The sequence below is a fragment of the Camponotus vicinus genome, unplaced genomic scaffold (assembly GCF_025532165.1).
Source record: "Camponotus vicinus isolate PSW18456_S1 unplaced genomic scaffold, iyCamVici1.0 SCAF_12, whole genome shotgun sequence".
NCBI lineage: Eukaryota > Metazoa > Arthropoda > Insecta > Hymenoptera > Formicidae > Camponotus > Camponotus vicinus.
In genome coordinates, this window is record NW_028141948.1 from 1,070,342 (window position 1) to 1,081,761 (window position 11,420).

General features: G+C 27.6%; 1 long non-coding RNA gene across 1 annotated transcript; it reads right to left on the reverse strand.

Annotated features, from left to right (window-relative positions):
- Positions 1-8,417: 8,417 nt before the first annotated feature.
- Positions 8,418-11,088, reverse strand: LOC145962798 (uncharacterized). The gene is made up of 3 exons (XR_014435968.1): positions 10,064-11,088; positions 9,639-9,713; positions 8,418-9,357 (listed from the first exon to the last, which is right to left on the reverse strand). It is a non-coding gene; the product is annotated as an uncharacterized LOC145962798 (long non-coding RNA).
- Positions 11,089-11,420: the final 332 nt, after the last annotated feature.

Below are 11,420 nucleotides of genomic sequence, written 5' to 3' on the forward strand. Positions count from 1 at the left end.
TTGTTGAATAAAAAATTACACGACGATCATTCTCTTTAATAAAGAAAAATTGGAATCTAATTCACAGAGATGTTGTAATAATAAATAACAATGAGAAAATTATATAATATAAATAACAATGAGAAAATTATATAATAATTATATTGTATATAATATTATATTGTATATTATATATAATAATTATTGTCGCAATTGCTGCTCCTTAGATTTGCAACAGCGTTCATATTAATACGTGAACTGCTTAACTCTTTTTCTTATTATTTATTTCCGTTCTTACATGCGAAATGTTGACCGAGAGATAAAAGCAATCTGAATAAGAAAAATATCTAATTGTACATATAAAACACTATCTTAAACTGAATCGATGAAAATTTTATTGATTAAAAATGTAACACAACGTATCATTTAAATACACAGAAAAAAAGGACATTCTTGTTTTGAAAATATATTTAGTTTTAACATGAAAATCTTGAAATGAGATTGCGTTAATTAAAGAAAAATATAATTGCTTGAATAATTGCTTACTTGAATGAAGCCATTTTATATAGTTCAATCAAAAAAAATATATTCTTATGATTTAAGATTTAATTTTCTTGAATGGAAAAGAAACAATGTTAGAAAGAAAATAATATTTTTAAATCAAAGATTATAATTTTCTTAAAGTAGAATTAAATAATTAAATATTCTTGAGATGACAATTATAATATTAAAACAAGGCTATAATATTGTTGAAATTTAAAATTATTAAATTCTTCTAAGAAGATTATAAATTGTTGCGTATATATGAAACAATGAACGCCTTAATTTAAGTATATAAGTTTTGATTTGACACTTATTTTTTTCTGTGTAAGCATTGTGTTACATTTTTTTATAACATTCTTTGCGAATTATTTATATAGAATAATAAATGTGTTTTTAAAATCTGCAAATAATTTTTTAGAAAATATAGTTAAAATGTTTTAAATATATTTTTTTCTAAGTGCGAATCGAAATCATCAATGAATTAATATTAATGTATGTTAATTACAATACCTTACAGCTGAAAATTAAAAGAATATGTGTATATGTAAACATTTATACATGACGTATATGTAACATTTTAAATGACATTGATTGCTTTAATCGTAATATATGAATAATATATAAAGTGCGCCTTTAATAAATTGAGTTTAAAGAGAAAGTGCTCGAAACTACATTGTTATAAACGAGTGTGTAAGTAACTGAAATATATGAAATAAATTTGTGTAACTAAATTAAGCATAAATCTTATACGCGATAAGAAAGTCGATGATAGGTGGACACGTAAATCGTACATTATTTTAGTTTAGTTTTTATCTGCGTATCAAATTACAGTAGATAAAGCCGAGCCGATGCTCGCTCGAGCTTGCCCTTTAAAGGCAATTAGAGATAAGGCGAGAGAGAGAAAGATCCAAGAAGAAACGCGAATAAATATAGTATTATATGTATATGTATATATAAGTATGTGTGTGTGTGTATGGTATATTAACACGAATTAAAAGATCGAAAGATTAATCTAATTGAAAGTCATGATATAGTAATTGCTTAATTAATAATTAATTTATGCTCGCATTTTAAGCAAATTTAAAATATCGGAAATATCGAAATATATTTGACCCTGTGTGTGAACATTATTAGATAAATAATTATTATTCGTAAGGATTGATAATCGAAAAATTATAATAAAATTTATCATTTTTACCGTTATTTCCATTTTTATTTTTGCAATTATGATCTTTAATAAAGATTTATCATCGTAATAAAAAAATTCATATTGTTTATCAAAAGTTTAAATTAGATTTAAAAGTATATTATTGCCTCTTTTCGGCGATAATGATTGATTATTTCACTGTATCTATTCCGTGAATAGCTATCATTACAGAGATCGCGTATAGTTTGACAATTCAATAAAATTAATAATAAAATTCCAATAAAATTAAATACATTAGTTTATAAAATTAACTTTGTTCTACGTTGGCAAAGGTTCTTCGTTTCTTTTGGAATATATTAAAGATTCTTTTATAATTAAATTTTACGAAATATAAAATTATTAAATTTATAGTATTTAATATTTAGAAATAAATAGGTAATTAGAATATTTTGTGTTATATTTTATTTTTATGTAGCTAAATTATACGATATTATGTAAATTAATTATACGATATTATTTATTAAAAGACTAATATATCTTTTACGAATCTTTTTATTAAGTTAATTATTTAGATCTACGGGATAGAGAAGTACGATTCGCTCGACGTTTTTATGAGATCAAATTAAATACTAATTCATTACAAATGTTGTTTTCATTATTGATATATATATATGCAGTACATGTATATTAATACGAATTATAGAATCGAAAGTTTAATAAAAAAGTGAAAGTCATGATACAATAATTGTTTAATTAATAATTAATTTAAGAATATACGACGAATATATTCGCACTACGATCTTTACTGCTCGAGTGTTGCCGTGTGAATGATACCAAAACCGTATGACTAGCGCGCTATTGTTTACATCGTCAAGGCCGCACACCGTGTTATTGTCCGTTCGTCATATCGAAATATATTGTATTATATTATATTATATTTTATATTATGATATAATATAATATAAAAATGTTAAAGTACGTAAAATATTTCGATGACGAACAGACAATAATACCGACCTTGGCGTAAACAATACATATTTATATTATATTATATTATATTATAATATATTATATTATATTATATTATATTATATTATATTATATTTTACGTATTTTAATACAGCATATAATTTTTCGATATTGATCGCGATCGCGTCTAGAAAAGGATTTAACGGAGCGTCTTGTATACTACTACTTTACTCTTTGAGTGTCGTCGCGCGAATGATAATAGAGCGAAAAAATTAGTCGGAAAGACTGTGTTATTATTATTTTTTATCGAAACATTTTTCAAGACTATGGCATATAAACATTAGCGCGCTATTGTTTACGCCGTCAAGGTCGGTGTTATTGTCTGTTCGTCATCGAAATATTTTACGTACTTTAACATATACACACACACACACACACACACACACACACACACACACACATACACATGTGGAATATATTAAAGTATATAGCAACAAATATAGCAACAAATTAAATCTAAACTACCCTTAGGTAAAGAATAATTTTCTGCGCCCAAAATATCGAAAAATATCGTAAAATATCGCAATGCTAGAAATTCTAAACTATCCCTAGATAATTAATATTACCCTGCGCCTCAAAATATCGCAAAGTATCGCAATAAATTAAACCTAAACTACCCCTTGATACGGAATAATACTCCGCGCTACAAATATCGCAAGATATCGTAAAATATCGCATTGTATTTAAACTTATACTATCCCTAAATAATTAACATTACACTGCGTTCCCAAATATCGCAAAATACCGCAATATAAATAAACCTAAACTACCAATAGATACAGAATATTACTCTACGTCCGTAAATATCGCAAAATATCGTAAAATGTCGCATTGTATTTAATCTTATACTGTCCCTAGATAATTAATATTACACTGTGCCGCAAAATATCGCAATATAAATGAACTTAAACTATCCCTATAGATACAGAGTAATACTCTGCACTCCAATTATCGCACGATATCATAAAATATTATTTGGTCTGCGAATATGTTGGATATATTTGCGATAGACTATGGGAAATATATTTTTCCAAGAAAATGATTGGTTTTTTGCTAACAAATTATAAAATATTAATAGCAGAAATGGAGCGATTGAATATTTCGATAAAGAAGTCGAGGAGCAATTATTCTACCAAAAAGTCAAGAGGAAAAGTTGATTATTTTCTTACAGATATAGTTTTAAACAATAGAGCTGATATATTATGTTTAAATGTTCGCACCATCAACCTTTCAGCACAATTTCTGGTTTTATTCCGTGCTATGTACACGAAATGCCAGTGTTAAATTTTTAATATAAACGAATCTTATGGTCCTCTCTCTCTCTCTCTCTCTCTCTCTCTCTCTCTATATATATATATATATATATATATATATATATATATATACACATAAATACATAAATATTTTGTGGTCACGGTAAATATTGTAAAATCATCGATCTTTAATAGTATCTCGTCAGTGGATATTCTTTCGAATGTTCCACTTTATAGCAAATTTTTTATATTATTTTATTATAGTTTTCATAACATCAAAATATTTAATGCTTGATGCTTTATATATTATAATACAATGTGCTAAATTATAAAGTGTAACATAATTATATAAAGTATTACTACGCATTTTTATTCAATGTATCTTCTTCTTCAAATCTTTGCAGTGTTGTAATCTGTCGCATTCCCAAGACCATAGGGACTCGTGCTTCTTCCTTCTCTCTCTCTCTCTCTCTCTCTTCATGCTTTTATCATTCTTTTACTTTCATCTTATTCAAAAAATGTAATAATTACTAATTAACGATTATAATATAATATATTATAATATAATTATTATATTCATAATTAATAATTATTAATATAATAATTATAATTACGGGGTATCTCTCTTAGTCTGACTCTTTTTCTTTGACCTATCCGGCATGGGTGACCCTACCAGTAATTAAGGTCGGTGTTCATATAGTCTTATATTTAAGATCGTTTTAAGTAAAATTTAGAAAATGTTTATTATTTCATTGAGATTGAACAGAATTTTAAGATGCGAAGACCATATTTAAGATGATTAAATATAAAAACAGATTATATAAATACCGGCCTATGTTACCGCCGGCATAGCTCTCCGGATCATTAGAGTACTCAAACCTCCTCACCCGGCAAATGCCTTCGTTAAGGTGGAGATACCATCGAGGAGGTAAAATTTTTTTATTTTATTTTCTTTTAATAGTGTAGGTTTTTCAAATTTTCCAAATAGAAAATATAATACATAGAATTTATAAAAAATATATATGTATATTATATAATTATAAAATATTATAATGTATAATTACATAGCTTGCAGTCATATAAAAATATATTACAAAATATACATTATAATTATAATACAATTTATAAATACATAAAATTTTCCGTTGAAAATATATAGTATATAATACATAATTATAACAATAATAAAAAATACATTATATATAAAACATAAAATAATACATAACAAATTGTTATATAGAATATATACATAGCATATTTTATTATATTACACGAAAATATCAGAAATGCGTACAATTTATTAGAAATTTTTAGAATGGCGTAGCGCTGATAATCTATCGCAACCAAAAGAATCATTAATAAATTTATCGATTATGTCTTTCAATAAGAAAAAGTACCCGGAATTTTAATGCATTTTGTAAGGTTTTCTAAAAGAAATGTTCGATGACGCGAAAAGATAAGTAAAGCATCGATGTTACCCAACGATTAAATCAGAAAAAAAATCGCGGTTTAAATTTCGCGAATGTATATGATGAATAAAAAAAATTGATAAAAATAGTAATATTTAATTACAATACACATAATTTCTATAATCGGAATACAACGTGCGCACACGCAATATAATTATTATCATTTCATGTGACAATAAAAATATTGCAACATTAGAGGCGCATTTCATATAATTTGTAAATAATATACGTAAGGAATTAAACGCGGATGCAGAATCTATAATACTCGATTTCTTTCCAAATATACAATTTCATGTAAATTTCGCGATCAAAAGTATATAAAAATATATATCTTGTGTCGCGGACAATTGCAAATAGGCTAAACTTTAATGTTCCTTAAAATAATCGCGTTATCGCCACGTTCAATGAAGGATAACTGGCCCAACGATTAAACCAGATCAAAATCCCTCTGCCGAGTGATACGCTGGTTAATATCTAACAGAGAGAAGAACGATCTTAAAAGTGGAAAGCGACCTCAATTTGTCTTATTTCTTCTATTTCGGATCCCGCGGAATCGATCCACAAAGGAAAGTTAAGTGATTCATTGAACGTCATAAGTCCCGCTACAGGAAGGAACGAATCCCCGATCTTCCTGATCGCTCCCAATAACAGTGATTTCGGCAGCGAATTAACGACTGTTACCCTTATTATCATTTTCAATATATGAGATTAAACTTCGCGTGAAAAAAAACATGTTCTTCCATTGTAAGAAATATCTTTTTTTACTAAAAAAATGACTGGATATAATGATTTTTATATACATGTTACAATCGAGTATATTTAGGAAAAATGAAATACATGCGCTTTTATCGTTGCTCGGTTAAATGTATGAATAATAATAACTTTAGGGTACCAAATGTGCTCGAGACAAATCAAATCCAATAACAGCGAGATTTAAAAAAAAATTCAATTTGAATATTTAGCAACATCAAATGGAAGATTATCAAGAAATTAATTTTTCTGTTGCATTTAACACTTAACACGTGACAATAATTTACAGAATCTTACTGATATCAGAGTACCCATTCGATTTGTCTCGAACTTTTTAATTACTCACACATTTTATATTATATCATGCATCATCCTAATATATTATTAAGAATAATACAAAAAAGGGTTTTTGCAAATACATCACAATTTGCGCACATGTATTTTATTATATATACATATACACTCGTCTTATCTAAAATAAATGTAATATACTGAGATAGTGGAACGTCCAGTGCCTGCAAGTGGTTTCTTAAAAGAAACCAAAAATAAAATTAATTCAAAATTAATTAATAAAATATACTTGTTTGTAACCATAATTTTTCAAATAATAAAAATTTTGCACAAAAAAGTTTGCGCAAAAACTTATTAAATTAAATTTATATTTGAAAAAGTGAATTTTATCTATTATATCCATTTTTGAACTATTATTAAATATTTTCATTATTAAAATAATATTGATATTAATGGAAGAACATTTTTAATAAAAAAAAAGAAAATATATCTTCTCTCAAAGTATACTTAATGAATTTTGTATTTTATATTTAATAAAATCGATTTCAAATGTACGGTGATCGTCGTTAAATCACTGCCAAAAACATTGTTTTCAGGAACCGCCAAGAAAACCTGGGTTTAATTCCTACTCTGTAATGGAAACTTCCAATTTTCAATGAGGCACCGAACTAAGCATTGCGGATAGAGCCCACAAAAACCGACGAGAAATAACTCTCCGCAATGAAGATCGTTTCGACTCTCCGCCAGTACAAACCGCATTTGCTAGCGTCCACCTGACATGAGGGACAGCGATAAGGCTTCTTCGCCAAGATAGCGATCACGTCCAAAAACGTGAAAAGAACGCAATTGTTTGCAATATAATTTATTATAAAATCGTAAATCAATAAATCGTAAATCAATAAATATTTAACGCGATTCGAAATTTTCGAAATACATTTAATTAAAAACGATAATCAAAGAAAATTATTTTGTTTTACAGATTTTAATTTCCGCGTGATCGATAATGTTCAATATTTCGCAATATTTTATTTTCGAATATACTTACGTTTCTATAATATTAAAAGCGCGACAAATTTTACGAGTAAAAAGCTAATATCTAATTATTGGGTTAACATCGTGTTTTTCTTGATTCACTTTTATTTAATAATCTTTATATTATGTAAAAGAGTTTTTTTACGGTATTTGCGCGAGTTTCTCGAATTTATTAATAATCTTTTAATATAAAAAAATAAGCTATCCAAATATTTGAATAATTTTGCAATAAAAATATTGAAATAAAATATATCAAATGTGTTAATTAAACAAATTTTGTTATTGTACGTATTCATCTAATTTCGTGTAATGTACAATAGATTTCTTTTACATTATTACAACTAGATTATAATTTATATACAATTGCAAAGAAAATTATTAAAAATAAAAAATAATATAATTACAATTTATAGATATAATTACAATGTTAGATACAATTTAATAATTGATGCTATTAGTATCAATATTCTCAACACAAGAAAATTGCAAAATTTTTATTATTTGAAATGATTAATCAATGATAATCAATGTATATGGATTCAAATAAGTTAGAAAAAAAAATTATTTAGATTGAATTACTTTTTTCTGTCAATATTTTATCGAATCAATATTATCATATTAGATACTAATAACATTCACATTCGAATTTAAAATTGTATAATTTTCAAGAAAATACAATTTTTAAGTGATAAAATATTAATACAATTTACAAAAAATAAAATATTAAATTTAATACATGTTATACGTATAATAAAATGCAACTTAAATGTACATTATGTATTTAAGTTACATTTTTTACATTTTCCATACATTAATTTTTTATTTTTATTTATAGTTTTTTTTATAATTAATTTCAATTCTCTTTATATATAATTTATTTAATTTTACATAAAATAAATTATATATATGAAAATAATCCTAAAAATAACATATTTTTATGGTTTTTTTCCTGAAAATAAATTTAATTTTTATATGCCCTAATAGCCCTAACAAACCTAACAGTCCTAACAGACTTAATAGCCCTAACAAGCCTAATACAGACCCCTAAAAATAACATATTTTTATGTTTTTTTTTCTTGAAAATAAATTTAACTTTTATATGCCCTAATAGCCCTAACAAACCTAACAGTCCTAACAGCCCTAACAGACTTAATAGCCTTAACAGACCTAATAAAGACCTAACAGCCCTAACCGCCCTACTTGCTGGCTTACACCAGTAGAAATTCACGATAAGGTGAAATTTGGGGAACCCTAATTAGAAATCCGCGATAATGAGAAATTTAAGGAGCCCTAACCGGAAATTCGCGATAAAATTTAGGAAGCCTTAGCCGCGCAACACATCTTTTGGCCAATATTGCCAATATTGATATGTATTTTTCAAGCCAGTTATCTCTTCTTCTGGCCATATTCATTTTGACGACTAATAATTTGTTTACGATCGTACGATATTACGATCGTATTTTAACGTACGCCATTAAGTCGTCAGAAATCGCAAAATATAAATTATCATGCATATATAAAATATAATTAGCATGCATTTTAACTCTCCGTCGTCGGGTTGCTTATAAATATCTTTATCTTTTAGATTAAATATTTAGAAATTAAAAATCTATTTTTAAAAAGGCCGTTTTATAAAGGCCGATATATATAATGGAAATAAATATTTCATGTACCTCTATATCTATTGTTATTTTAAAAATATTTTTTCTTTTACTTTAATTTTTACACGCGTATTATCCCGCCAACCGAGAGTTAGAAGCAACGGATTTTTTCATGCATTTACAAATCCTTTGCTTCAAAATAAAAGGTTGTTACTTACCGGCACTGATGCGCAACAGCGGAGTTAATATTGAAGCTACGTTGTCTGTAACATACAAATATAAAATGCAAATTATATAAATGTTCAAAATAATTAATATTTTAAGAAATTATTATTGGACTCATTGAATTTTATATCCGATGCACGCAATTATAAATAAATATATAAATATGAAATAATTTTATAAGTAATTAATTTTTTTAAGTAGAAACTTTTATATAGAAAAAATTATAAAAATTTTCCCAATTTTTTCATGTTTAAATCATTCATATAAATCAAATTAATTTATTTATTTATATAAAATTAATATAAATAATAATACTCACCATCAGGTTGCTCCGCCGGTGCAAGATGCCTTTCCTAGGCCTGCTCCTCCTCTCAGATCATCTGGGTTGTTGCATCTATAACATACATATAGAAAATCCAAATTATAATAATGTCCAAAAAATTAATATTTCAAAAAATTATTATTTGTATATATTGAATTTTATATTCGATCCATATAATAATAAGCAGATTAATAAAATAATTCTATAAATTAAAAAAAAAACATTATTAATAATTCTTTAATAACTTTATAAAAGCTTATACCTTTACAAGATTATAGCTTTTATTTAAAAATCTTATTCTTCAATTCTCTTCTTTAAATCATATAAATAAAAAATCAAATTACGCGATTAATTGTTTAATTTAAATTATAATAAATATATTTAATATTTAATATATAATTGTAAATAAATAAATTATTTACCAGAAGGTTGCTCTGCCGAAGCCCGATGCCTCTCCTAGGCCTCCTCCTCCTCTCAGTCTTAGACGCGCGATACTTTCAGCGGCACTCCCGCACTCACGTGCGATATTTTTATATCGCTACTTTCGCACTTTTACGCGCGATACTGGACGGTTCCCGCACTATTCGATACGATTAAAAATTTTCTGTTTGGTCGCGCGATGTATATATTTAATATATATATACTTTAAACGGCACTCCCGGTTTCGATACGAGCGAAAATCCCATTTCACTTACGAGAGTCATCTTCGAGTCAACAGGTTGGGAATTCAACGACATCTTACCTCCAAACAAGAGTTAAGTCCGAAACGGAAGAAAACTATCGATTGATGGAATCAACGCGAATGAAGTTCACTCGACTCTTGTTCGTGCATAATATCTCATGGCTGTTAGAACAAGAGAAGGGACCCATTAACGACGATTCCAAGCAATCGATCGAATTCTAACCGATCCGTACCGAACTGGAGCCCGAAGCAGAGCGTGACCTCAATCAGCCGAACTTGAGCAAAAGCTCAAAACCGCGCGCCCATGTACACAGTACTGGACATACGTGTGCGCGGCCGGCATCACCAAGCGTGCCGCGATGCACGAGGCGTGAGAATTTCGTTACATTCGCAACGACTCAATGAGACATCCCGGTTAGTTGACGTCGGAAGATGACAACTCGATGACAAATAAGTGAAATTGGGATTGCGAGAAAGTCCAACGCGAAAACGCGATGACGCGATGACGCGAAAAAGCTAAACGCGAAAACGCGGTAACGAGACGCCGCCGTCCGCGACACGTTGACGGCACCGACGACGAAAAGTCGACGACGCAATCTGCGTCCAGCGCATTAAATGCGCGTGCGATCCATTGCGACTCGTGGCAAATGGGTACTTAGCTTCCTCTTCAGGCTCCTTAAGATTTATCTTAAATAAAAGAATTTAAGATAAACCTCAAGGGACCATCCAAGTACTGAGCCACCCCACCTCGTCAAGGTGTACCCATGGGGGGTTATATTATATAAATTTATAATATAATTTGTGAAAGAGACAAAGAAATTTATATTATATATAATTTTACATAATTTGTGTGAAATTATATCATTCAATAATGTAATCTAAATCATTAGAGCTTCCGATTTTTATGTCACGTACGCAATAAGTGCATTTAGTTAAAATAATTTTTTTTTTCATTGTAATGTCTACTTATATATTGTTGAATAAAAAATTACACGACGATCATTCTCTTTAATAAAGAAAAATTGGAATCTAATTCACAGAGATGTTGTAATAATAAATAACAATGAGAAAATTATATAATATAAATAACAATGAGA